This window comes from Aythya ferina, assembly GCF_964211825.1.
Source record: "Aythya ferina genome assembly, chromosome: 8".
In the NCBI taxonomy this organism is placed as follows: domain Eukaryota; kingdom Metazoa; phylum Chordata; class Aves; order Anseriformes; family Anatidae; genus Aythya; species Aythya ferina.
The window spans coordinates 6517989-6542778 of record NC_140304.1 but is presented as its reverse complement, the minus strand read 5'-3'; the positions used below and the strand labels follow the sequence as shown (position 1 = coordinate 6542778).

General features: G+C 35.4%; 1 protein-coding gene across 24 annotated transcripts in view; it reads left to right on the top strand.

Annotated features, from left to right (window-relative positions):
- Positions 1-24790, top strand: part of LOC311441013 (uncharacterized protein) — a 291658-nt gene that overhangs the window by 63895 nt on the left and 202973 nt on the right. For 10 of the 24 annotated variants that reach the window (XR_014695720.1, XR_014695721.1, XR_014695727.1 and 7 more), the window contains 4 exons: positions 9429-9492; positions 10806-10897; positions 16326-16417; positions 24481-24585. The exons of 1 other annotated variant lie outside the window; for it this stretch is intronic. The gene's annotated coding sequence lies outside the window, so the exon portion shown is untranslated. Of the gene's footprint in view, positions 1-9428; positions 9493-10805; positions 10898-11108; positions 11199-16325; positions 16418-24480; positions 24586-24790 lie in introns of all 24 variants that reach the window. 13 more of the 24 variants (XR_014695718.1, XR_014695719.1, XR_014695722.1 and 10 more) reach the window with 3 other exon arrangements.

Genomic DNA, 24790 nt, shown 5'->3' with positions numbered 1-24790 from the left:
TAGTGGACTGCATGAAAAGAAGAATTTATATGATATATTTTTATATAGCTAGTATGAAGATAGCGTGCAAATCCATGACTAAATTTAAAGTGGTGAACTGGTTTAAAATATATTCAGTTTGTAAATTTCAACAATATTTCCATAGCTGATAAGCAAATAGGAAATTCAAATAATTTGAAATGAATGTCAACATTCTGTTGTGGAAATAAATGGAAACAAGCTTCTGTTTTTATGTTAATTTCAGTTTGCTATATATAGAGATAGAATGAGAGACAAGGTAGTAACTTATACTGAAAAAACTGAAGGGAAAAACATATGATGGGTATTTTGAACATTAAAAAGAAATAGTTATGTTCAGGAGCTCATTGTATAAACTTTTGACCTCACCATGTTTTATTGAAGCATGTATGACGTATGTTCCTGAGCTTCGTACACTTGTATATCAAGGATAATCATCCTTCCACTTATTGCCTACTCTTGCCAGAGATACTATGTTTTATGTGAATATATTATAACATATCTTAATGTGTGGATAGTAGTATATGCAGAGAGACAAAATATTTTGTAGCCTTGATCAATATTTCGTACTAATAAACCATTTGAATAAGATATGTATAACCTGACATTTCTCATGATTTCACAGTGTGGAATGTCTGAGTATCAGGAGGTCATATTTCACAAGCACAAAAATACAACGGATGGAGGGGGAGGAGGGGAATATTGGTTTATATACAAATATACATCTGTCTGATTGTTGTGGCAAAAAAAGCATGATAGGGATCAACAATTCTTGGGTTTGGGTCCTGCCTCAGTCAGTGCTGAGTTTTGTGTGGAGTGTTTTGGTTTTGTTGTAGCTTATTTCTAGAGAAACAGACTGGGTTTTGTACATTAATCATTAGTGAAAATGCATTTTAATCTGAAATTTTTAGTATTGTTGTCAATACACAAATATACGTGAATTACAGGAGCAGAGGAATATACAAAATTGGATTGCTTACCTATATAATGGACAGATGCTGGTACAACAAGAAGACAGTCTTATGAGTTAACATTTCAATTTCAAGATATCTAGAAATTAAAAATATATTGGTTTTATTCCTGACAGTAACTTTCATAGGAATCACAAGGATAAATACTTTCTTAAGAATAATATTAATTACTTAAGAGCCTGCTTGCTTACTAGGGTCTACAGTAGTTCTTTCTAGTTTACACTGTTTATTACTCTAGGGGGTGAAATCCAGAAAGCTGCACTCAATATTTATGCAGTCTCAATCGAAATAAAATTCCCAGCAGTTTCAGTAGGACTTTTACCTAAACCAATTTCTGAATAAGCACTTCAGAATCTGGACCCTAGTGGAAATATATAATCTGAATTTAAAAAGAATTGCTCTGAGTATACAGAGAGCTGTAACATTCAGCAGTTGAAGAAGAGAATTCACAGCATCCTAGGTTTTAAATTATTAATTTCTATGAATTTGTTATCCTCTACTTTCCTTCAAAACTTTTCACTTAAATACTGTGAAAGAAATAGCCCTTGTCGGTAGGGGCTTGCTGTCAGTCAGAGTTGCAGTGCTCTTCCTTCAGCCAAGGAAGCAGAGATTTCTGAAGCATGCTCAGGATAGCCTGGTTACTCTTCACCAACCAGTACCCTTCTTACGCTATACAACCCCAGCTGACCCCAGGTAGAAGGAACGATTGACTAGGAACAAGGGCTCATTCTTGTGAATTAACTGGGGCTTTTGTGGTCACCTGAGGTGAAGATTGTATTTTTACATCCTGATTTTAACTGAGCTATTTGAATAGTTAAAATGATGATAGAAGTTATTGGGTCATATGATAATGCTTCTACATTTGTCATCACTTGTGATATTTCACGTTTATTTAAAGTTAGTATTCAATATTTGATCTTAAATAAGACAAAGTAAGCAAGAAATTGTCTGATAAATATGTATGCAGGCTTGGTCACCATTCTTTGACCTTTTTTGTCTTCTATATTTTCAGGCAGTAGTGATTTGAATTTACCTAGACGAATGTTCCTTTGTATTTGCACATATACAGTAATTTTTTTATTTTTTTATTTTTTACTGTAGTGTAAGACAGTCATGTTATCCAGAGGATACCTACCTTTTGCCTGCTGTCTCACTAAAATATATTCTTTTAGGGTAATTGCCTCAAAGGTCCATCCTTTCTCCAAGCTTGGGGTAGAAAAACGCTATAAAGAAAAAATCAAGTTTGTAGACATAGCAGTTTGATGCCCTATGTAGTAGGTTGTTCTTCCTCTTTGAAAGTGTATAAATATTTCAGTGTTGGAGCAATGGAGTAATTCAGAATATATTAAGTTATTAAGGAAAGAAGAAAAAAAAAACAACAAAATAGGAATATTTTATTTGATCAAATTTTTTACAAGAAAAAATACTGAGTACAGTAATACTTTCATCTTCCTATGTATGGCCCTTGCTCAGATTGTACAATACTTCAAATACTGAATTTTATATTGATGTGAGTTGAAATGACCAATAAAATATGAAGTAGTAATGAATATCACCAGTATTTGGCATTTAGAAACCTATCTATATACCTTTCTTTTACTAAGCATCAAGGTCACATGATATGTTTGTTTCCTAATTCCAGGAGTGTAGCTCAGCATATTTTTTTTTTTATCAGAACTCATTTTCACAAATTCAGAATTCCAAGCCCTAAAAACATGGGTTGCAATAAATTCAAATTTTCGTCTAGAGAAATAAGTCCTGCAGAAACTTATGTTGCAAAAAAACTGGTGGAAGAATAAGCAAAAAAAAATTGACACAAAATGGACACAATGGTGGGATGAACACAGCCTATGAATATTTGTTTAAGCGTTTGGGTCTCATTTGTCCAAGAATTAGGGTCTAAACATGTTGTTAGAAATACCAAACTTGTGTGCTTGTATTATTCAGGGAACCATATGGTTCCTTTACTGCTTGGATCAGTCTAGGACTCAGATGGGCTAACAAGTAAGGAAATGGAGCTTGATCATTTGAAGTCAGTGAGGGATCTTTCACTGAGTTACATTAGAAAAAATAAAATAAAATTGGACCTTTGCTCTCTGCCTAACACTTTCCACAAAGCTTCAGTATTTTATGAGATGCCATGCTGAGAGTTGACCTCTATACTTAGACAAGTAAAAATATATATAAATTTGAGAGAATGAAAATGGAAAAAAAAAATCCCCCCCTCCCCCCCCGAAAAAAAAAAAAAAAAAGAAAAACAACAACCACAACCCAACAAAACTCAACAATAACAACAACAAAAAACAATGCTAGTGTAGTCTCAAAGGACAATAGGGAAAATGCCAGTATTTACAGCCAATGATTATGGTTCATCTTTTTGTGTTCTTAGTAGTTCTTAGTCTTAAGTGGTGTCAGTAGTACAATACATTATGCGTCATAAACATTGGGGGGGGGAGGGGAAACAAAGCACAACAAATCTACCCTTTCTAATTCTAACTGCCTATTTCTAAGAAATTAAAACTGTTCTTCATCCCTGAATGCAAATAAAATAGGGGAAAATACATTTTTTAAAAGAAAGTAGTTTTTCAAAATTAGGTGTTAAATTGAATTTCTTCTTTCTGCTAGTTAATCAAAAAAAGCAGATTAGTCTACATAGATTTATCTTTTGGCAGCACAGGGAATCCTCCATAATGAGCCGTCAGTCTCTTGTGACATTAGGTCATTCCTTCCTAAGACCCATCTTGTCTTGTACCGAAACCAATTAAGAAAACTTTTAAAGGATAAAAGTGAAGCACAAGTACTGGGATATGACCGGTCATTTTTCATAAGCTGTCTCTCTGCAGTATGGAACAACGTCATGTAATGACCAGAAAACTGACTCAAGCTTCTCATGTAGTCGTTGTCGGTGTTAAAAATAAAAAAAAAAATAATAAAATAAATAAAAAAAAAATCAGTTATACTGAGGGAGAATTTGTTCCAAAATGGGAGGTCTAGAATGAATTCTTATAATCATACTTTTCTGTTGTTTTCTACAGATGGCCTGGGGATATTTTCAAATTCCTTCATGCAATGTACCAAGTCACAGTATGGGGTTACTCAGTGTCTCCTTGCATGTGGCAAAACATTTCATGGAAACTTTCATCTTCCCCTTCAGTGTGCTTCTGTGTTCTGATATGCTTACTTTCAAAGGCTCAGGCATTTTGCTAACATATTAAACTGCAAAAAAACTTAGTCATGTAAATGACAAAGTTCAAAGTCACAGATGCACAGATGATTCTTTGTCTAACAGCACACTTCTTACCAGTGCTTATTCTGATGATGGTAGGAAATGTTTTTTTCTTCCTTATCATATCATTTGCTTTGCAAATTCAGAGCAGTGAAAACTGACTTGTATAGGTTGTAATTGTAATGGATTTTTTTCTCCTCATTGTTTATGGATTACAGACAGATTTGATTATAATGTCTCTGATTTCTGTCCATTAGGAATGGAAGAAGGTCAAACACATCCAGTAATGTTTTCTCTGTAGAAACAAGGTACCACAGAGTGAAATGCAGATGTAAATGAGTGACACCAAAAACCTTATTATCCTGATTCACAGGTCCAGCATTAACAGCTATTATCCCTGGACTGGTAGTTTACAGTCTGTGTCAAAATGACCTGACATGTCGCTGGCAGTATGAAATAGGATCAGCTGATAATGGAAATTACTGCTTGTCAAAGAGGTTTCTTGCTCTATCTGTATTGATGATTCCTCTCCATGAAAGTGATTTTGTCAAGAGGCAAACTGTCTGAGTATAGATGTGTAACGGGTCTATAACATGTCATTTTCAGGACTTTATTGACTAGTTTGGTTACTCTGAAATCCCAGCGGATCAAATTAATTCCAAACTCATTGTAATTATGGGGAATAATTTTGATAATTTCAGTAATTTTAGCCAAGAATTCTTAATAAAGGCACTAAGAGGAGACCATACAGTCTGCAAAGACTTAAAAGGAAACCTAGGTATTTATTAAATAAAAATAATGTTTAGGTGTTTCATCATCATTCTTTTTTCTTGGTTCAATATTTATTTTGTAACTTTTCTGCTGAAAGACTTAAACTCAGAATTTCTATTTAATGCCTGGTTAAATATTACTTAATACCAGTTTCATTTTTCTTTTATTCAAATTTTATTCATGTATTCTGCCAGATAAATGCAAAGCGTTGCCACTCACTTTCATTAGGTTAAAATATGTACTGGGAAATATCCCAGTATTTTATTGGTGCATTTCAGTTCTGTTTAAGGTGTTATAAAAATGTTCCTTAAGCCTTCCTATCCTGTACATACAACCTTCTCAAACTAAACCTCATAAACCTTGGCAAAGACATAAGATTATTATTATTATTATTATTATTATTATTATTATTATTATTATTATTATTTTAAAACAGAATACCAAGGCATTTAAACCGTGAATTACAGAAAATATTAAATCTGACTTCTTTTTTTTTTTTTTTTTTTTTCCATGTTAATTTGCATTGGATAAATAAAAGAGGCCCTATGTCTTGTATCAAGTCAAACCAATCTTCGTGATTTCTATACTTTCATCTGAGCCCACAGCAAAGGAAAATGGCACATGCTGAGCAACTTTTTGTGTTTGTGGTAATCTCACTGTGACAGATTTACTTTAATCTGTCAATGATTCATTTTTGACATAGACATGAATTAATGTTAAGAGAATTAAAAGAATAGGCAAACCTTTTCTCTTTAAACTCAGGATGCAAAACAGGCAGGGATTTGGATACCTCTAGCCAAGACAATATATCAAAGAATGTTCTTTAGGCTAGACCCAAAGATCAGGTATTCTTGCCATGAGGGAGAGGAATTGATTTGGAAAAAACTCCATGAATAAGGCTGAGAAAACTAAACTGAAAATGACAATTCCCCTCCCCCTCAAGAATGGGAACTGCAGTAAACGATGACTAGGCTTACATACAATGGATGTAACCTGTCTGAGACATGAGGGATGAATGTGCAGGCAATTTCTGTAACTATAATTAATCAAATGCATCAAAGAAGCCAATCGACCTCAACAGAGTTGTCTCTTACATAAAGTGAATCTGGAAACAGCAGCTTGCTGCCTGGCAAAGAGTGAAAGCAAAAGGTAACCAGATGAAGAGAAAGGATGGTTTCTTGAAGCTTGAGATTTAGGCTTTCATAGAGTCTATTTGATTGATCTGGTGTCTATCGAAGTTAGTGGAAAAACTCCCATTGACTTCAGTGCTGCTGATGCAGTAATGGTCTGGCCAAATATGGACATCAAATATATGTGATGTCCCCCTCCCTAAGGGATAATGTTGGAAGCTTTGTTGGCTTCAGATCTGCTTCACCTGAAGTTAGAATTATTCACAGTCATTGTCTGTATTGAATACCACAGATGTTTAGATGGTTACTCTTGCTTGAAGTCTCCAGGAGAATTCAACTGTGCAGTACTCATAGGAGAGAGGAGGATTTAAACATAGGTCTCCCACCCGGGGAGCTTACTTTCAGATTAGTGTTGTCTTAATTTTTCCTTTTAATTAGGTAGAACCAAGCATGTAATGATGCTATTATCAATATGTTTCTAAATGCTTCACTCCATAAACATGGCACATGAAACCAGTCTGCCTGGTCATTGGGAAGCTCTTGTGTGGATGAATGTTCACCGAGCTAAGTCCTAAGGAAAGCTGGTAGACTTGTATTTGGCCTGATCTGCAAATGGAGCAAGGGCATATTTCCCTTGAATAACCACTCTGAATTTAGTCTGTTTTGCTTTGGATAAATATTTATTTGGCAATATTTATACAAGAGAAATTTTGAGGTTTTATTCAAGTAAGAGAAAAAAGGAGTGACTGTCCCCCGTGATTTTATCAGGAAAAAAAAAAATCCAAAAGAAAATTGCTGTGTTAACTCTTTTGTTTACCTACTTTCATGTCAAGGCTGAAAGGACAGAGCATACTAGTTAGGAAACCTCAGCGTCAGCATGAGGTATAGTACACCACCATTACATCTCTGCACCAATCACAGCTAATAAGTTCAAAATACATCAGCTACATTTTTTTGTTTCTACATTAACCTTTACATTTCAAGTCAAGGGTACAATCACTTAACACTGTTAAAGCTCTTCCTTGTCAAATCACATATCACTAATGAGTTTGTGACTGCAAGTTTGATTATGTAAATTTTCTGATTTCTACATTCATCAAGGATGAACAGGTATTGAGGTTAAAATACCAATGTTATGATTCTTTCTGTGCTTTAGGTTAAATAAATGCATAAAACTTTCTTTTTTTTACTTAAAAGTAAGTGCTATCAAATAATAATAAAAACAAAACAAAACAAATCCACAAGCAAACAGAAGATGGAATATTTGAACTAGTACATGCAAAATAATTATTCAGTACTGCAGACTAGTCTTTTGCAAGGCCTTAAATAATATATGCAGAGAGATTAGAAATCCCTGGCAAGACAGTTCTGAATTTTGTCCTATATACCCCTCCCCAACATTTTCTTTGAAGAGTGGTTAGATTTATATCATGGCATATCCTTTAGCCTAATGCAAAATAGATTTTTACTTCAAAAATTGTAGCCAAGCCAATGTATTTTCCTTTTTTTTTTTTTTTTTTTTTTTTGTTCAGAAGGGAAAAAATTGTTAAAAATTTGTTGTTTAAAAACATACTGTTTCATGTTGGTCCAGGTGTATGGCTTGCTCTATAACAAAAACAAAACAAATCGTTGTTTTTTTTTTTTTTTTTTTTTTTTTCCCCTCATGAAATATTTTAAAGAAGATAACAATATCACTGTTTCTTGTATGGTTACATTAGGTGAAAGGTTTTTTACCCCCCCCCCCCCCCCCCCCCTAAAAACTCATAAAAGAAGCATATTTTTCTTTAGGAAATGTGTGGTCATCCGCTATTGAAAAATTTAGTAATATTTTGTTAGAAAGTAATAGTGATTGGTACAAACTTTTTGTGTTAAAATTCTTGCTAAAGAATTTTGTTTCAGCTGAATTATAAAATGTGTGAAAGAAAGTGCAGAATGATGAGGAGTTAGAGAGAAAACTAGAAAATAAAGGTATAAAGACATACTATATTAAGCCCTGAGGCAGTGCACCTTATTTATACAACAGAGAATGGCTACAGAATAAGCAACCAGCACAACAGAGGTATGACTAATAGATAGGTATGAATCAGTAGATTTTACATTCTTCTCACATATCCCTCTTCCCAAAAGCAGAGAAAATGAAAGAAACCCCCTCCTGAGCTCTCTCACCCATTCATCCTTTTCAAATCGGATGCTCACAGTTAATGATAGTTAAATTTTAGCTTTGGGCAACCCAGGGTACTAATCTTACATGACCCCTTCCAAACTTAATCATGCCCTCATGACTCATTTACATTTCCTCTTTTATTTTTTTTTCCTCTTATAGAGAACTGTGTGCAAGGTCTCTCTATACTAAAATGATGATGATAAAATCCAGAACTTCTATCTTGTTCATGTCTAAACCTTCCAAAAGGTTAGGCATAGGTTTCCATGTCATAGGATCTGGATTGTTTCTAGGTCGTAGTGTTACTGCTTGCATTTAGTCACATGGAAAGATGTTTTCTAAATATCGGGTGTGTAACAACCCTTGAGTGCCAATAATCCAATATCTAATTGCAGTGCCGTGAAATTCAATTGACTTATTTTCCTTTAAGGTTTTCAAAGGGAAGCAACTACAAAGAATAGAAAGCAACATCTCACTTAGCAAAATAGCTTTATAGAAGCTCAGGGTGTCAGAGAAATCAACGGCAAGTGGCTTTGTCGCTAAAATCAGATATTTTATCACTATGCATCAATGTAAGTTCAGATTTTTTTTTTCTCTTTCTCAAATGCAGCACTTGGTTTCTTGAAGGTGTGTATGGATTTGAGCTTTCAACCATCCAAAAAAAAAAAAAAAATCATGGGCATTCCGGTTCCTGGTGCTAACAGATATATTACCATAGCCAGTTTTTGCATCTATGGCATTAAATGTTTTCTGTGCAGCTGAGGTTTGAGAAGGATTCCAGCAATTTGTAGGCCTTGTCCTAGATCTCATACACGAGCAGCTTCACCTTGGTGAATGCATTAATAGAGCAGGGTCTTGGCTTTGCAAATAGTACTGCATGTGTCTGGCTTCCCTTGCGGGACTGTCTGTCTCCTCTGTGGATGCTATAGGAAGCCATATATGGGAGTATTGATTTTTGCAGAGGGAATAATATTAAGCTACAATAATATTCTGCTAATTAATTTGCCTTTTCAATGTAATACAAAAGCACTGCAAACTGGTTTCAGCTGTGTTTGGAGTTGAAAGAAGAGTACAGTAGAAGTACCCAGCCTCCTTCTGTTTAAATATTCTCATTTTGCCTCTGTAATTAATGGGAATGTTTTTTTTTCCAGTTTCTTATCTACAGCTGGGCAATGACAGAAGTAAATGCCAGATCTGATGAACCTGAAAATGAAAGTAGGTGGGAGAAAATTTGCTAAGAGTCTTATTCCAGTTGACAATTCTGCCTCTTGTGACATTCATAATGCTTCAAGAGTGTTGATATAAATGAAGATATAGCCAGGAGCAAACCATAGACAGGATGGGGAACCATTGTCTCTGCTGTATCCCCAGAAATGATCGTAAGACAGCAGGTTTCAGTGAAGGGTACCTTCCTCCTTATTGCAGAAACCTGTAGAACAAACATGTTCCATGTCTGCCTTTATATAATGAATATATATAATGAGTTAGAACAGATATATAATGGGTTCTATCCGATATCCCTAAGGCTAAATCAGAGAACTTAATTTAAAGCTCAAACCAAAATCTTGTGGTTTTTAAAATCTTTTTGTGCACTTTTGGTGGACAGTATTCTGGCAGAAAATACTCTGCCCATACTTCCTCCATGAAAGATGCACCAGGGTGAAAAGGTTTCAGAGGAGGTTTTATGGGCAAGAGGGCTACTATGTTCCTGTAGTGGAAGATGGATACCACAGTAGCTTATAAGAAATTGGCTTTGTTTAATTTCTTTTCGCATGTGCTTGTAGAAGTCTAAATTTCCATTAGTGTGGTGGGTTTTCTCTTAGCAGAGAAAAGTTTTGTAACTAAAGTCATTCAGTTCCCACTGAACCAGCAGTCAAACTCTGATCCCTTAATCTTCTGCCCAGCCCCTCTGTCTGCATGGTCTGTCTTTCTTACTGATCCCTGTCTCTTTCCACATTTAACGCCCACTTCTCCCCCCCCCCCCCCCCCCCCCCAAAAGGCTCCTCTTCCTTCCCTGACACCTCTTACTCCTTGAAGCTGTGTACAAACTGTTTCTTGACACCTGCACCAGCTCTTTCATTGTGTTGCTAAATGTATAACCCCCACTATAGGAGGATATAGTTCCTAAGCAAAGGTATAATCTTTTCAAGTGACAGTGAAATTTGCTATAAATTCTAGAGGAATAATTCCCTCTTTGATGTAGTTGATGTCAGCCTCAGTTAGCTCAGTGTACCAGAGGGGGACGTTGCTCCAAATCTGAACATGACGGATACTAAATGAATGGAAAGTATGCCCTCTGGACCTTGAACTTCCCAGGAAACCATCTTTTACTTCCATCAGGGTATTGAGAAAAGGAAATTAAATGGCTTAACATCTGTACTCTCTTTACTGAACTGTAGTTGCTGAGTTTAATGCAGCATTTATGCCTGACAGAATAAATAGTCTATGCAGCATGTTGAGCTTCTGGTTATAAAAAGATAGGACAATGACCAATTAGACATGAGGCTTCATCTCCAACAATTTAATAGGATTGAGATGGGGGGAAAAAAAAGCCTTTATCCTTGAGGAAAATTGGACCTTGTGGAGACCTGGGAGATCCATTTGGCTTGTCTACAGTAAGGTAAGAGAGGTGGCTCTTACTATACCTTTCCAGACAAGACTTCTGATCATTATAAAATGCTGCAGCTCCATGGGCAGGGAAGCATCTCTCCATGTCTGTGTCACCCTTGATGGCAAACAGTGGAAATATGCTCAAAATACTTCCTTGGATTGTACACTATTGTAAATTTTTCTGGTATTAATAGATTTAAAACTATGTGTTTTTTTTTCAGATGGATTTCTTCTACATTCTTGGATTCCAACCAGTTCTCTTCCACAGGTCTTTATGTTTCCAGGGAACAGACTATGCCAATTTGAAAAAGGTTTACCCTCATTTGAAGTTCTCTATCAAAACTATGCCTTCCTCTGTTCTAAAAATTGCCCTGTCTTACCCATTGATATGAGGGAAGAATTAGTCACTTATACATATTAATTTTCTTTGCTGTTATTCTTTTTCCAGTACAGACTATCTTCAAACTTTCACTTCTTTATATTCTTCTTTTTTTTTTTTTTTTTTTTTTTAAATGTAAATAAATCCACCACAGCAATATCAGATGATCGATTCTCTTCATTTATATAACCTTGCCTTTACCAGGTGCATTTATCCCAGAAAGGCCTGGCAAGCCCCAGGGTTCTCATTTTTCTTGTAATCTCCCTTCATTGGCATCTAAAGTGGCATTAAACACACAGACATTTTGACCTTGAAGTCTTCTTAACAGAACAGAAAAGCAAGACCCCTTAAATAATAAAAGAGACAGTCCATAGTTCTATGGTCATAAAATAAGATCCCATTTCTTTCTAAATGCTGTGGTGATTTTTCAGTGTCTACATTCCCTGCCTCTTTGGAGAGTTACAAGTTTGTTTCTTTCATCTCCTGAAAACATAGCTGAAGTCTCAAAGGCATGTCTTTAAAAAATAAAAAATAAAAAAAATAAAATAAATCTTAACCCATCTTAATTTCTGAAAACGTTAGTTGTCTCTTTGTATCTTTATCTTTCCCCTCTTCCAATATTACAATTATACGACACTTCTCTTTTTCTGTTATCTGAAGTATTACTTCATTTTCTCATTTTTTTTTTTTTCTTTTTACTATCATTCTACCTTTTGACTAAAGATCTTGTAGCATTTTGGCATTCCATAACTGCTCAGTGCACAGACTTAATAAATACTACATTAGCTTTCTCTTTAACAAAAAGAACCAAAATGTCCTATTCTTATTAAGAATACAGTGGTGAAAATGCAATTTACTTTTGGGACAGTCTCTCATTAAGAGAAATGGAAAGCTGATTTTATAGTCTGAATCTGTACCTTGATAATATAATAGCATATGTCTCATTGACAGAACACAATAAAATATTTCATTGATACAACACCCCAGTTTCATTTTTAATAAGTAAAGGGCTCACAGTATTCCAGACAATTCATTCTCTGATCAAAGTGTTGCCAGAGACTTTTTTTTAAAAAAAAAACCCTTGCCTGCTGGACATATTCTCTTAAGTTTCTGTATGGCATATAAAATATTTGGGACTAATTACTACTGTCACCTTTAGAAACCATGGTTTAGAAAACCAGATGGAGAGCAATTCAGATTCCACCATTGGAGCTATAGGACAATGCCTTCTCTAGGGCCACGGAGACATAGCATGTTTGCAGCACTTCAGGATAGCTCCATATCTTTCAGAACAACCCAAGCACAGAAATCACATTGTGAGTTCGTGGGCTTAGTGGCTCAGGTACTGCTTCTGGGGAGAGCTGCAAGTTAGAAAGGACTGGTTGTTTTTAAAAGGGACAGAAATCCCTGGTTTATTCATGCATATCAAATCATACACACTTGAAAAGAGGATGCAAAATGATAGATTGTGGGGTTTTGCAGAGCTTGCAAAGTGGTATCTTAGGAAATTACAGCTTCTGAACTATGGTTTTGATGAAGTAAATTTTTATTGAGTGAACCTTCTCCTGAAGCTAGTGCTATGCCAGGTTATCACGGTTATCACTGCCCGAGTATCCTAGCCCTCAAAAGGTGATGATGCCACAGGTCGGTGGCCTATGGAAACTTCTTGTCCCTTAAATGTTACAGTCTGAGAATTCTTAATTCTCCCTCTATGCTTCTCTTTTTCACTCTCAATTCTTTCTTGGCATTCTCAGCTCCATTTTCATCGCATTCCTCATTGGAGCATCTCTCTGCTCCTTCACTGATCCTTCATTTGTAGTCTCTCCTAAGCAGATTAACAAATAAATGACATTCAGTTCTGTACCAGCCATTTCAAAACACAGTGTTCTAGCTGATTTGAAATTAAGCAGCTTCAATACACACCTTGAATTTACAAATGCATACATGGTTATGCTACAGATAGACCAAAATTAAAACAACTGAAGATAATTTTTTTTTTTCTAATGGCAGTGTACATACAAATTTGTAAGGATATCCTTTAACCTCGAATAAGCCTTCATTTGAATTAAACTTGTGAAGTTGACTAATCCCACCAGCTAATACCCTGTAGATACTAGACAATTTTTAATGTTGCAGAATATAGACCTTGTTGCGATAAATTGGGAGAAGCTGCTGAGATCTACGCTCTCTTTGAAAATTATGTACAATTATATTGTTTGTCCATGTCTTTGTATGTCTGTAAATTACATGTGCATAAAATATTAAATATTGTTGCATTTAACAAGAAACTTTGTGTGCATGTAGAATCCAATCCCACAGTATCACTGTCCAGATTATTCACCCATCCTTTTTCAACAAATTGTTGAACACAATGGCTTCATTGCCATTTAAATGCATATTTAAATCTAAGCACATATTTGTGTACTCTGACATATATAAAAGTGGATTTATAGGCTGAATTAAGATATATGGGCATGGTCCTGTGCCACTGAAGTCACTGGAAGTTTAATTATTGACTTTAGATGTCATACATGAATATTAGTGGCAGAAAGCTGGGACCTCAGTTATACATATAAATTCAGTTAGCCTTTACCAGTAAAAAGGTTTTAGACACATAACTGTCTACAATTCTAAAAGACATCCTTAAAATGTGGCCATGTCAAAACCCACCCATGAAATTTTGTACAAAGTTAGGTACCTCCTCTAGTGTGTCTAACAGTCCTGAATATGTGAACGTATTACGAATTAGAGGTATAACAATTCTGTCTTGTTGGACTCGTATGACTATGTTGGACTCTTGTTGGACACTCACATGTGAAGTAAAGCCCTAGATTAAATGGTGAATATATCCAGACCAGGGTAAAGAATAAGGAATACTTCACTCACAGTCATCTTCCCCTAGCGGATTCTCTTAAATTAAAACTACTTTCATAATAATGTCTTCAGAAAAAAAGTTTTCAAGAAACCATTTGGATTATCATATGAAATAACTCATACAATGTTACCTTCTCATGCAGAACTTAAATCTCTCTTGAAGGACATGGTTAATTTTTAATGATTTTTCTCCAGAACCAGCCTAACTTTTTCAAGCTCAAGTTGGTATTAGTCCATGAATGAATGACATCAATTGAAATATATATTTTTTTTCTTCAAGGTGATTGATGTAATTTTGTATTAAAGTGATCTTTCTTAGAAATGTTTTGACTATAATGATTTCCTGTCCTTTTGGCTCAGCAATCAGAACAGAAGCGCTGGCATAAAACTGTTTCAGTTGCTTGATGTTAATGCTTGAAGGGAAGTGAGCTGCACAGTATGCATGCCTGTAGGATTAGTGGCATTGAATAAAGGAAGTGCCAGCACCAGTGACCATGGAAACTTAAAATCATAACCCATAAGGTGCTTAGCACAGTTAGAAAGGGCACCTGAGCCCCTCAGGACTGAAAGTACAGCCCAGCCAAAATGTTGCCTTCAGTTTGTTCTCAGCAAGAAGTTTTGTTTTGAAATGAACTATGCTTCTAACGTGTATGAGATGATTCATGTTTTTATATAGGCTGAATGATCTTGGTTGTGTTGGAAATCTGGCACCTGAAAAATATGTGATTTATACTTTCAAATTATATAGTTATAAAAACACACCTGTATCTATGAAACAAATAGCTCTTTATGTGAAAATACCTCATTACCATCTTTCCTAATAGAAGCAATATGGATGGCTGTGATCTTTTGGAGTCTCTGAGTGAAAGTTGCATTAAAGATATTCCCATTTAGAAAGGAGAAGCATGGGAAATTTTACAGAAAAGAAATTAGTTCTGAAAGAAAAAGTCATAACTTCATATCATTTGTTTACTAAAAAAAAAATAAGGTCCACTACCAGCTGAAAAGAAAAAAATCAGAGGAGTCCTCGCACTAAGGTGAAACAGGTATTTGAATTACATGCCTTCTGGTTTTAGAATGTGTAAGTTATACTCCTGCTTTATTTTCATCTGAATACCCTTAACTATTGTATCCATACTAGCAGGACACTTAGCAAGACAAACTTAGTGAGGGAGTTCTTTTTTATTATTATTTTCTTATTTTCTAAATTTTCAATGTAGAGAAAAAAAAAAATCTTTAACATGTAAAGCCATATTTATTATCTCCTGTTTATAGGAGGAGGGATAGCAAAATTATTTCTGTGATATTCTTTCAACTGTGGAGTGCGTTTTTTCATAACAACTCTGTGATCTTAATATTTTAGTAAATAAATAAGAAATACAGAATATAACAGAATTAACAGGGTCTGTTTAAAAATAAGGTTGTAATTACAAGCTATCCTACTACAAGGATTTATTTCATAGAGCATATGGCTTCCCTAATTAAGAAGAACACTTTTATTTTTCTATCTTTTAATCTTTTAAGCCGAATATAATACTTTAAGTTCTTTTCATGTATTACCAAACTTGTCAAATGTGTCTGCTTTTGCATCTGAATTTTTTCTGTTGTTCAACCCCCTCTTGTTAGAAGCTGAAATTAAAAAAAGAACACGACATAAAAAAAAATTAATTAGCTTTTGAAATTAAAGCTGGACTTCCTTTTAAAAATCTTCCTTTATTCTAAATCTTTTAAGATTGCAATCCAGAATTTTAGTTATTCTGTCTGTTTGAACACAGTCATCTGACTTTTACCCTTTATTTATAATTGTTGTCTCTTTTTTCTTATGTTTTAGGATGATGCATTTGTTATATAATTACTGCTTTGTCAGTTATCCTGAACAGAATTTGAATAAAAACATTAAGAATAGATGTGATTGTTTCAGTAAATTATAACACATAGTTTGCCCCTTTAGAAAACAACATTTTTGTTCTCTATTGTCCACATAGTGAGAAAAATACTAAACTAATTTAAGTAGACTAGCAATTGAGGAGCTATATTTTACAATAGGGTGGTATTTCCTTCCTTCCTTTGCTGAGTATATCTGCTAGAAGTCCTAAATCTTGCCTTCTGTTAATCAGCATGAATACTTGGTTTGCTTTATTGTTTATGTAGAAGGGGAAAGGATTAAAGAAACATTCTTTTCTAGTATATGCAACTCTGAACATCAAGAAGATTCTGGTGCTGACCCCAGGCCTTGTCAGGTCATGAAGCAAAAAGGATATACCAAATTATACCAAGGTAAGAAAAACTGAGCACCACGCTATGCTTACTCTTCTTCACAGCAGTACGTCTTTGTGCATTGCACACTGACCAGCACCTTAGCTGCATAGCAGGTCTAAAGATGGATGTAGCTGCAGATGTAGAAAGAAGAAAGCCTGAAAATGTCTCAGAAGCACTGGGGTGTAAGTTTTGGATGTATTCCTTGAAGCTGGTTCTATGACATCCTGAGCAGCTGTCATTAATCATCGATAGTTTTTGACCATTCATGTAACATCTGGAGTGCTTATCCCTTTACAATTTAAAATTGCTGGTATTTCTGGAGATTAGTGTAGCTGCTGCCCAGAAGTTCGCTCTGGCCTTCCCCAAGAAGCAATGGGTTTAACAAGTCTTGCTTTCTCTGTTCCCAGTCTGCCACCCATGCATTAATTAGTGCACATCATCCCCCTATTTTCAATAGGATTACTCAGGTAAGTACTACTTTATATAGGAAAGGTGGCAGAATTGACATATAATTTGCCTACAACCCAGTTATGACATTAAAGTTTGTCTTGAATTTACCAGCAACTTTATTGTTCCAGAGAGTGTTGTAATTCAGGCTCAATAGAAAGCTTGGTCATGAACATCTTGTTTGAATTTCAGCATCCTTCCTTTTCTAAAGAAAGCAAATGCAAAAGAAGCAAGTAAAAATCACCCAACAAAAACAGTGGAAAAGGTCATGGAAATTTCAGATCACTAACTAGCTGTATCATCAGTATCTTTTTTTCTTATTATATGGTGCTTTTAGCAAAACAAGCCTTCCCATAGTACTCATTTTTTTTTTTTTTTTTTGAATTCATAAGCAAGGCATTCTTGTAATCATTTTTTTTAGTAACAAGTCCAGCCTGTCCTCTTTGTACTTCTTCTGTACATTGGCTTATCAATAAATCATTCAAATGATCTTAGTCATCCACTGCAAAGTGGAGAAGCTATTCTTTGTCTCCACTGTCAGATCTGCTTCTGAAGTTTTCCATTCATGTGTATATGAATATTTATACAGATGACATTTTCAAGGCTTCTTTGACCCTAGGTTCTTAATGGAGAATAATATGGTTTAAATGAATTAAAATGGTTTTCTTTTAGTTTAGTGTAAAACATTAGCACTGTTTATGAAGTAATGCTTCCATAGAAATGTAAAATCGAGGATTCTCATTTTAGGTGAAAGTGTTAAGAACTGTTGATTCATTTATATATCTAGTAATGTAAGTATGCATATGCCATGCTGCAAAAGTTAGAAATGTGTTATACTAATTGATGATTTGTAAGTAAAAGCAGGAGCTCTTAGCTGCTACTTACCTTCTCAAATTGAAATCTGAAGATTTGTACAAGAGGTCTTTAAGCAAAGTCACATAAAGTATATGTTTTATGAATGCATTCTTCAATGATGACATTAAAGACGGAGGAGGTATTGAACCATATTCTTTCCAACACTGGAACTGCAGAAGTCTGCAGCTGAAGATCTACCCTATGTTATATTGTACTTAGAGTAAAACATCATATATTTTATAATTGAGTCCTGGATCTGACTGTATTCCTTCTGTACCATCTCAGTCTCTCACTGGGAGAAGCAAAATAACAAACGCTGTGCACTGGGATTCGTTGAAATGTAGCATACTTGATCAATTATCTGTAAAATGTGCAGAGGTCTATACATGAATGGCACTTAGGAAGTTACAACATATTCACAAATAAGAGATTTACAAAGGAAACCTTTAAGAAGGGTGCTTCTGGTATGTTACCCTTTCTTTGCGGCATCTCAAAACTCCATGCTCAGGGTCATCTTCAAAAGCCGAAATTGTGAGTAAGCATGAAACGGATTTGCCAAGCTGCTGTCCACAAAGCATGTAACAACCTACACTGTGAAAGGTGGAGGAACAAAACAGATGGTTATAGCTTGAACACTTATTAGATTTCAAATATTAATCTGTTTAAAAGGGGTTTAAATAAAGTAACTTATAATTAACGTGAGACTCTGGAACTGTCTCATCTGATCCTACTGGAATATTGCAGTGGTAAGATTTTGATATCTATGTGCGTGTGTGTATGTATGTGTATATGTATATATATACATATCAGCAAAATACCTACAAATAATACAGTGGCTGAAATTGATGGCTCTCTCTAGCATCACAGGGCCTCTTGTGTGAACTCCCTGAAAAGAAGCCTTTGTTTCCATAGGCAACAGAGCCACTGTGGCACTATGGATCAAACACATCCGGATTTACTTTTATGCCTCTGAGGTAAACAGTTGCCTGCTGCACTACATAAATACTGAAAGAAAAACTCTCCTGGTAAAAGACCTGACCAGCATGAACTGAGGGTAACTACAGGCAGCCGAGAAGAGCCTAGCTCAGGCAGCTCCCTGATAAAGGTACCCTGGGAGATTACTACATGTGCTGCCATTTTTGCCTTTTCTGTCTTTTGTGTGTATTTCACAGCCTAGACTGATAAATATATATATAAAAAAAACACTTCAATGTTATCACTTCTGATAACATTTCTGCCCTCCCCCATCTCCCAGGAGAATTTGTTTTGTTTTTGTTGCCACAGTGAGGTTGGAGAAAGAATTATCAAATGTTTCTGCTTTTCACTATTTGAATTGCAGGATTAACTGCAGCATCTCATCTCAGCTATCCCATACTGTTATGGACACAGCTAAATGGAGAGTTTCAAAGGAAAAAGTATAAATCTTACTTTTGTTTTGAAAATATACCTCCCATTTTAATGGGAGTGAAATAAATTCAAGCAACGTATTATAAATGAATGCACATGAATAATGTCCTTTAAATAAAGAAATTTAGATGTCTTATGATTGTTGTTGTACAAGAAATATGAACTGTGAAGATCACAAAGAAATGTTAGCTACTGACAAGTTATGTTTGAATTTGCTGAGTTTGCTTATTCATCGGACTAAAAATGTCATTCTGTGCAATCTATATTTATTTTATTTTGCATTTCTTATTTATCTTGTTAATGATTATGTTCTCTTGAAGGCAGGCTTTCAGAAGCACAAGCCGTGGAGGATACCTTATGATCCAATGTTTCAATGCAAGTGAAGCCTAATCCTGAACATTTTATTTTATTTTATTTTATTTTATTTTATTTTATTTTATTTTATTTTATTTTATTTTATTTTATTTTATTTTATTTTATTTTATTTTATTTTATTTTATTTTATTTTATTTATTTTATTTTATTTTATTTTATTTTATTTTATTTTATTTTATAAATTTTTTAAGGATGTTGCAGTAAGATTTGTATTTATTGATTGACTGATTTTTAATGCTACCCACTGTCATGGCACTGAAACCACTTTTAACCCACAAAATAATCAAAAACATCAAGCTTCTGTCTTTGATACTAGGGAAACCTACTAAACTTATTTATCCTACTGTTAAGAATGCTTTAGTTCTTGCTGAAGCAGCTTAATGAAAATTCAGACTTTGACCTGTACCCAGAAATTTGTGAAAGAGTCAGCTATAAGAGTTTTCAGCTCTCCCGTCAGAAGGCTGCTTCCCTCTTATGGGTGCTGATTTCTTAAGTGACCAACTCCTGCACCACATAGATTTGGCTCCATGGGCAGTGTAGGTGCCCCGTGCTGAAAAGCTGCCTCCCTGCCCAGCTGCAATGGGACTCAAACCGTCCCTTCTCGTTGGGCCTCCTTTTGCAGTCTGTTTCTGCTAGACTAACTTCTCTTCAAAAATGGGCGCTGGAAAGTGCCCTTCTGTCTTTGACTTTCACTGTCAAGAAAGGTCAGGTACTGTGATATTTTTATCTCAGCTGTTCTCGTCACAGAACTCCAGGAATTCATATAAATGTTCTGTTTGTTTGTTCTAGTTAAGGCTAATGAAAAAACTAACGATTAAGAACAAAGCAAAAAATGTTGTTTTAAAACAGAAATGTGATCATTATTGTGTCACAAAGAGGTGAACATAGTTTAGGTGGCAATGCATTTGTTGAGTTCTGTATCCCAGATCTGTACCACCTTTTCTGGTTAACATGAAAGCTTTTCAAGGTCAGCAATGCCATATGGGTAATGATGAGCCTGAGGTAGGCTTATGTTAAATGTGTCCTCAGTGGTCAGGTTAATCTTTTCATTTGTGATTCTTCTCATAAATGAATATATGGAAAGACATTGCCTGTGTTACAGAAGTAATCTTTGCATCATTTAAAAAAAAATCATGGTAATCTATTTTTCTAATAAAAGACTAACACATGCATTAAGAAAAACAAACCAAAACCCCCAACAAACTCAAACACAAACACAAACAAAAAACCCACATAAAATTCATTGAAATAATCTTATTTCATGTGCTTTATTTTGCAAAATGTAAAATCTGGGTACAGTGCTTCCAGGTAATGTAGATGTAGAAATTGTAGAAGGATGAATAAAAATATGGTAGTTTATCTGCACTTCTAAATTTAATCCAAAATTAGACATTATATCTGACCTAAATAGGTAGAAAAAATAAGATACAGTGAATCAGACAGATTACTAGTGTCTTGAAAGTGGAGATCGCTTTAGATACTACTGGAGTGATCCCTGTATTTTTTATTTGAACTTGTGAGCTCAGCCTGATACTTTCACATCCTGTTTATTTTAGTGAGAAGCTGATTTTCATTTGCATGTTATTTCATATTTCATTTGTGTTATTTCATAAAGATTTACAGGGATCAGAGTACTATTGCCAAAACAATTTTAGCTGCTATGAAATATATATATTTTTTTCTCTAAAAAAGTCCTTAACAGCAGTCTGACTTGTTCCTTAGGATTTCCATATTATAAGGATGTAGGTGTCACAGATTTTCCTATGCATGAAATTGAACATAAAAAGGTAAAAGATTATTGTAAAAATATTTTTAATCTGATTTATTTATGGCAATAATATTTCTGCATTTATTTGGTCTCAGTGTCTGTCTAAATGTCTCACCTAATAACTTTTGAACCCACTGGCCGATGTCAACCAAATTTGACAGAAGGGCAGAAGTACAAAGATAATTGAGTTCTTAGTAGCATTGTAAAAATAGGACCCCAAAAGCATTTTGACTGATGAAAAAATAGTAGAGAGCTCATGTTTTGTGAGAGAGGTTATAAATTCCCATACCAGAGAAAAAGCTCAAATCAGAGCTTAAATCACGATACAAATCCACAGGAAACCAAGCTGCATTTATTTTGGGCTTCATTGTTTCAATTTTGTTTGTAATAACATCGTATGGGATTTAGAGATTTATTTATTTATTTAATCTTGTGTATTTGTCATTATTTACTTGATTTAGTTTTCACTGTCCAAGCTCATTGATAGGAGTTTTCTTTTTTTTTCCTTTTCACTTTTTGTCCACACCTGATCAAGCATCAGTTTATGTGGGGTGCAAATGGTTCTAGTTACTCTTTAATTACTTTTTTTTTTTTTTTCCAGTTATGATACAGGAAAATATTCCTCTAACTTTTTATGTTTTTTGCAATACAAAATTTACACATATCATACGTGTAAATTTATTAAAAAAAAAAAAAAAAACACAACAACGCTTCAATCAGTGAGTTGTGGAGGGACCCCCCTCACATATTCTGACTCTGCACTAGAGCTGGAGAAATCATTCTGATCTATCCTTTGTCTATAATAGACATCTTGCTTTCTCTGAACATAGGAAGGGATTTCATATCGATGCCGTTTAAACACATTAGTAGAGAGAACTTTCCAGACTTGAAGAGTTATTTGAACATGCCAAACAAAGCTTTCACTTTTAAGTCAAATTCTTCCCCTACCAAAGGCAGTTTTCCTGTCCTTTGCCCTTCAGAGGCAGAGCCTACTCTGCCTTCTTGGCCTCAGTCTTTACTGGTAACACTGGCCTTGGGGGTCCAATATTGATTAACATCTTCTTTAATGTCCTGAACGATGGGACAGATTGTGTCCTCAGCAGCTTTACAGATGAAGCAAGACTGGGAGGAGTGCTGGATACACCAGGTGGTTGTGCTGTTTTTCAGAGAGACCTTGAGAGAAATGGGTGACAGAAATCTCAAGATGTTCAACAAATGGAAATGCAAAGTGCTGCACCTGGGGAGGAGTAATCCTATGTGGCAGTACGTGCTGAGGTCCAACCAGTGGGACAGCAGCTCTGCAGTGAACGACTTAGGAGCCCTGGTGAACAAAAGCATTGCCAGCAGGCTGAGGGAAGTGTTCCTACTTTCCATTTCCCAACTGGTGAAACATGTCTGGTTGTGTTCTGGGCTCCACAGGACAAGAGGCATATGGACTTACTGGATTGAGTCTAGAGAAGTGCCACCAAGAGACTGGAGTGTCTGTCATGAGGAGAGGCTGAAACAACTGACATCGTGTACCCTGGAGAAGAGAAGGCTCCAGGGGTGTCTTATCGGTGTTTATAAATACTGAAGGGAGGATGTAAAGAAGATGGAGCCAGGCTCTTTTCAGTAATGACCGGTGACAACAGGACAAGAGGCAAAAGGCACAAACTGAAAAAAGGGGAAATCCCTTTTAAACATAGGGAAAAAACTTTATTGTCAGGATGATGAAACAGAGGAACAGATTTCCCAGAGAGGTTGTGAAGTCCCCATCCTTGGAGATATTCAAAACCTAACTGAACATGGCTCTGAGCAACCTGCTTTAGCTGACCCTGCTCTGAGAACAGGGTTGAACTAGGTAATCTCCAGGGGTGCCTTCCCACCTCAGCCAGTCTGAAAGTCTGTGACTGCAGAGCTCGCCACCAGAATTCTGAGTCATGAGACCTGAAGACGGTTGTGCTTTCAACTTTGTTTGCTGAGATGCTTTGCTTTCATTTGATTGTCCAGAGAATAAGACATGCAAAGTACACTAACGGGCAAGTGCTTACTTCTGACTCACACAACCTTGAACTAATAAAAGTCAGGATAACAAAAACAGTCCTACATAAGTAGGTCACAAGCTGATAGTTAAATTATGCAAGATGTTTACTGGAGAAAAATTCCTTATAGGTATGCCCTGAATCTCTTCTTACTGTTGTGAAAGATAAGTTTGTTTTCTACTTATGCCTATAGACAGACACACAAGTCTCTTCTAAGCCTACCATATTGGTAATAAGAGTTTCTTCAAGCCATTACAGACTTAAAAGGTTTTTTTTTTTTTTTTTCTTTTTTTCTTTTTCTTCTTTAAAGTGTTTCTTAGAGACCTCTTTGAGAGATTTGTCTTTCTAATCTTTAGCCCCTTGAATGTGGTTATCTTCTCAGCAGCAATTTGTAACTCCCAGCATTCCTTTTCTACTGCAAATATGAATGCAAGACCCTACATTATTTATTCTTTCTAAAGTGATGAGGGAGCGTAGTAAACAGCTAAATTACAACCTGCAGTTGCCAAGGGGCAGGGACAAGTTAAAGAGCAATTTAATTGTAGATGTTTTCCTCTTTTCTCCTTTAACTCTTTCCTCGGGGATGGATAAACACAACAAGAGGCAGCTGAACAGTAAAAGAGTAATTCTGGAGACAGAAACAAGTAGAGATAGAGAAGGTCAGAAGGAACTTTGCAGCTAAGAGGAGGAAAGACAACTGCAATGTAAGACCATCTTTAGAAAAGCAGGTATTTGAAATTGTCACATTGAGTTACTCTCAACTGGCAGATGTGACAGAAACTACTCTTGAAACATGAAATTTAGTATCAACTAGTAATTTTAGCCTAGGAATTGAATTTAAAAAGTTTATTTTTAAAGAGGATTTAGAACTGTTGCACCCTTGTTAGTGCATGAGCAGAAGCATCAGACTCCAGCAGTGACCTCTTCCAGCTCAAGGAAATGATGTTTGTGAAGTCTGAAATACAAGGCACTGGTATCTCTGAGCTTGTTCCCTCTACAGAAAAGAAATAACGTTATAGCCCTAAATGTTGCTAGACCGAACAACTAAATGAAACTAGTTTATACTTGGAAGGTCAGTGGGGTGTGCATATACAAGAATAGCAGAAGATTAGGAGAAGCTTTCTCTAAGTGGCTGAAATATATTTATGGAGCCATATGTAGACATGCTGCTCGAGTGACTTTAGCTTTCTTCTCCTTTTCTCCTGCAGAAAATCCTCAGAAAACCCGGATGTTTACAGCCTTGACTTCAATTTGAACAAAAACTGGAAAGTTGAGTATGGTCATCTATAACCAACCCTGCAGTGCTCAAGGATGTGAGTTGTGGCCTTTGCAAGTTAAACAAATTGAGTACAACATGATTTTTCTCCACATTTTTCCTGTCTTTTCTTGGCTTTCCCCATCTCCCCTTTGGCCGTCACGTAGTTCCACTTGCAGTTGCCTCCATGTAGTTAGCATTAAAACTTTGGAGAACTTATGGATGGACTCTATTAAAGGGCCATGTGAGAATTAGAAATTAAA